The sequence below is a fragment of the Lactuca sativa genome, chromosome 3 (genome assembly GCF_002870075.4).
Source record: "Lactuca sativa cultivar Salinas chromosome 3, Lsat_Salinas_v11, whole genome shotgun sequence".
NCBI lineage: Eukaryota > Viridiplantae > Streptophyta > Magnoliopsida > Asterales > Asteraceae > Lactuca > Lactuca sativa.
In genome coordinates this window covers 141581098-141586324 of record NC_056625.2, presented here as the reverse complement: position 1 = coordinate 141586324, position 5227 = coordinate 141581098, and positions in this window count along the sequence as shown.

Here is a 5227-nt window from a genome sequence, read left to right as displayed (position 1 = left end):
ATTTTATATGAATTCCAATGTATCAAGAGTGGTTTATTTTTGTCTACTACATAATAGTATAAATTCATTTTAATATGTTATATATTAAACATGACATCCTTTTAGTTACAAAATCTTTTTTTTATATTGTTAGAAAGTATGTTTTTTTATACTGTTATAGAATACTTTTTACATATTATGTAATGCTTGGTATAAAATTCAAGATATCATTGAGACTATTCATTTTTATCTACATAAAACTTAATATAACATTTTATATGAATTCCAATGTATCAAAAAAACTTTTTTTTTATCATTATAAAATATGATTTTATATACATATATGTTTTACCTTTATAAATAAATCAGGTTGTTTGTTTAGCCTGACTTTCTATAATTTTTTATTTTTTTATCAACATGATTATTTTATCAAAACTAGCAAGAAGTTAGGATAAAAAATTACATCAAAACAATTTCAAAGAAGATTAATCCATCTTGCCCAATCACTAGAACACTCATTATTTGCTATATTTTATTCCATCCGTCCCAAAATTATAGTTAATCTTTCCTTTTTGGTTTGTCCTAAAATAATAGTCCACTTCTAAAAATAAATAACATTTTCTGTATCACAACGCCTGTAGTACGTTGGACAACCCGGGTAATTTAAATGTTAAAAAATATACTTAACTTCAACATTACTTAAATATGTTTTTTTATTCTATTTTTTATCTATTTTTAGGATCATAAATACTCATATACATGGGAGTTTATAGTGCAATGTTATAAAATAGAAATACGTTGGTATGTTTACATTAATTTTTTTTAATAATGAATTGTACTTAATACCAGAATAAAGAAGATTATAGTCCATAATGATTTTGAATGAGGTTTTGGCACAAATTGTGTCACAATCACATATTCATTAAATTGTATGAATAATAGACTTATACGTTATAAGGGTAAAATAGTCGTTTAATTATTAAGACAATTGATTCATACTAAAATATAAAAAAGCTTGAATAATTATGTCACATTTTAAAGTTGTTTCCTTATTCTACTTACTAAGATGACAATTGATTATTTTTGTCATTTTTTTTTGCTACAGAGATAAATATCCTATTGTTGAATGTCGCAGGAAATAAGTTAAGCCACAAGGGTGTTGGTGTAATGGTTGATGCTAATGAGTATGCGATTTAATTGAGGTTAGGGGTATAATTGACAATTCATACATAAAGTTCCAGCCAAAACCATTACTTGTACTGCTAGGAGGGTTCTTTGGTAAGGAATAGTTTTCCAAGTTGTTTCAACTTTATGTACAATCTAGGCCCAGTTTTGACTATTTAATGTCAATTGTCTCATTCTTAACTTTGACAATAACCATTTTCTTTATTTGAAAAGACCAATAATCCGATTAAACAATTGTTGATCCAAATTTGGTAAAAGGATTCTAGAGCCCTGTTTTGTTTTTTTTTTAATTCGGGCATCTGTCATGATTTATGCTCACCCCTTGGGCATCTTTCTGGGTCAGGGATCTAGAGAGAGTTTTAGAGCCCATGTATGCACTGTATCATGTATCCTGGTGAATTAGATTTGGATATTAGGACAACATCCACCAAATGGCAATATACTTTCATATCTTTCACTATTATAGCAGCATTCATGATTTCTTTCCTTTTTATGATTGATAAATAAATAGAAGTTCATTGTTGTTTCTTGCATTTAGCATTTATCATCTTCTTTATAAAAAAACAACCAATGAGTTATCTAACATGCGTACACATATAGAAAAAAAAAATCAACAAATGTTTTCATATACTAACAGGACTGAAAAAATGACCATTGAAGTTATTTGGACCAGGGGCTGATTTAGGTAGTTTTCTTATTAATTCTCTATTGTTTGTAATATTTTCTCTAATTTTTTAAGAAATAAATTTTCGGGATTTTGATTATTTCAGTGGATGTATTTGATCCCTAACCAGGTTGTTCAACATAACATGAAGTTGGTGCAATCCCCCGATGGCAGAAAGTGGTTGTATGAAGAGGTTCATGGCAAAATTTCAAAGTCCGTTTATTGGGTTCGGACGATAATAATATCTTTGTTCATCGCGTTGAAGGCTATAATAATTAGGGCTTATAAATTTTGTTTTTTACTCTACTTTTGGTGCATAGGCCTGGACCATTTGTAAACTTCTAACATGAAGTACAACACAAATTTGATTTTTTTTTCTCTGATCTCTATCTTTAGTCGTTGATTTCACCATATCTGCAAGTAATTAAGTATAAGAAATGAAATACCAACGTATTTTACTTAATTACTATGACAACAAATTAAAAATAACGTGCCCTTCTAACCCACGCAATGCGTGGGAAACCCATCTAGTTGGTAATAATTTTAAAGGAAACAATATTTACTTTATTATTATTTTCATTTTATAATTAAATTTAATTGTTTAATATATAGTTTCTATCATAAGATTTGATGCATAACATTTTATATGAATTCCAATGTATCAAGAGTGGTTTATTTTTGTCTACTACATAATAGTATAAATTCATTTTAATATGTTATATATTAAACATGACATCCTTTTAGTTACAAAATCTTTTTTTTATATTGTTAGAAAGTATGTTTTTTTATACTGTTATAGAATACTTTTTACATATTATGTAATGCTTGGTATAAAATTCAAGATATCATTGAGACTATTCATTTTTATCTACATAAAACTTAATATAACATTTTATATGAATTCCAATGTATCAAAAAAACTTTTTTTTTATCATTATAAAATATGATTTTATATACATATATGTTTTACCTTTATAAATAAATCAGGTTGTTTGTTTAGCCTGACTTTCTATAATTTTTTATTTTTTTATCAACATGATTATTTTATCAAAACTAGCAAGAAGTTAGGATAAAAAATTACATCAAAACAATTTCAAAGAAGATTAATCCATCTTGCCCAATCACTAGAACACTCATTATTTGCTATATTTTATTCCATCCGTCCAAAAATTATAGTTAATCTTTCCTTTTTGGTTTGTCCTAAAATAATAGTCCACTTCTAAAAATAAATAACATTTTCTGTATCACAACGCCTGTAGTACGTTGGACAACCCGGGTAATTTAAATGTTAAAAAATATACTTAACTTCAACATTACTTAAATATGTTTTTTTATTCTATTTTTTATCTATTTTTAGGATCATAAATACTCATATACATGGGAGTTTATAGTGCAATGTTATAAAATAGAAATACTTGGTATGTTTACATTAATTTTTTTTAATAATGAATTGTACTTAATACCAGAATAAAGAAGATTATAGTCCATAATGATTTTGAATGAGGTTTTGGCACAAATTGTGTCACAATCACATATTCATTAAATTGTATGAATAATAGACTTATACGTTATAAGGGTAAAATAGTCGTTTAATTATTAAGACAATTGATTCATACTAAAATATAAAAAAGCTTGAATAATTATGTCACATTTTAAAGTTGTTTCCTTATTCTACTTACTAAGATGACAATTGATTATTTTTGTCATTTTTTTTTGCTACAGAGATAAATATCCTATTGTTGAATGTCGCAGGAAATAAGTTAAGCCACAAGGGTGTTGGTGTAATGGTTGATGCTAATGAGTATGCGATTTAATTGAGGTTAGGGGTATAATTGACAATTCATACATAAAGTTCCAGCCAAAACCATTACTTGTACTGCTAGGAGGGTTCTTTGGTAAGGAATAGTTTTCCAAGTTGTTTCAACTTTATGTACAATCTAGGCCCAGTTTTGACTATTTAATGTCAATTGTCTCATTCTTAACTTTGACAATAACCATTTTCTTTATTTGAAAAGACCAATAATCCGATTAAACAATTGTTGATCCAAATTTGGTAAAAGGATTCTAGAGCCCTGTTTTGTTTTTTTTTTAATTCGGGCATCTGTCATGATTTATGCTCACCCCTTGGGCATCTTTCTGGGTCAGGGATCTAGAGAGAGTTTTAGAGCCCATGTATGCACTGTATCATGTATCCTGGTGAATTAGATTTGGATATTAGGACAACATCCACCAAATGGCAATATACTTTCATATCTTTCACTATTATAGCAGCATTCATGATTTCTTTCCTTTTTATGATTGATAAATAAATAGAAGTTCATTGTTGTTTCTTGCATTTAGCATTTATCATCTTCTTTATAAAAAAACAACCAATGAGTTATCTAACATGCGTACACATATAGAAAAAAAAAATCAACAAATGTTTTCATATACTAACAGGACTGAAAAAATGACCATTGAAGTTATTTGGACCAGGGGCTGATTTAGGTAGTTTTCTTATTAATTCTCTATTGTTTGTAATATTTTCTCTAATTTTTTAAGAAATAAATTTTCGGGATTTTGATTATTTCAGTGGATGTATTTGATCCCTAACCAGGTTGTTCAACATAACATGAAGTTGGTGCAATCCCCCGATGGCAGAAAGTGGTTGTATGAAGAGGTTCATGGCAAAATTTCAAAGTCCGTTTATTGGGTTCGGACGATAATAATATCTTTGTTCATCGCGTTGAAGGCTATAATAATTAGGGCTTATAAATTTTGTTTTTTACTCTACTTTTGGTGCATAGGACTGGACCATTTGTAAACTTCTAACATGAAGTACAACACAAATTTGATTTTTTTTTTCTCTGATCTCTATCTTTAGTCGTTGATTTCACCATATCTGCAAGTAATTAAGTATAAGAAATGAAATACCAACGTATTTTACTTAATTACTATGACAACAAATTAAAAATAACGTGCCCTTCTAACCCACGCAATGCGTGGGAAACCCATCTAGTTGGTAATAATTTTAAAGGAAACAATATTTACTTTATTATTATTTTCATTTTATAATTAAATTTAATTGTTTAATATATAGTTTCTATCATAAGATTTGATGCATAACATTTTATATGAATTCCAATGTATCAAGAGTGGTTTATTTTTGTCTACTACATAATAGTATAAATTCATTTTAATATGTTATATATTAAACATGACATCCTTTTAGTTACAAAATCTTTTTTTTATATTGTTAGAAAGTATGTTTTTTATACTGTTATAGAATACTTTTTACATATTATGTAATGTTTGGTATAAAATTCAAGATATCATTGAGACTATTCATTTTTATCTACATAAAACTTAATATAACATTTTATATGAATTCCAATGTATCAAAAAAACTTTTTTTTTCTC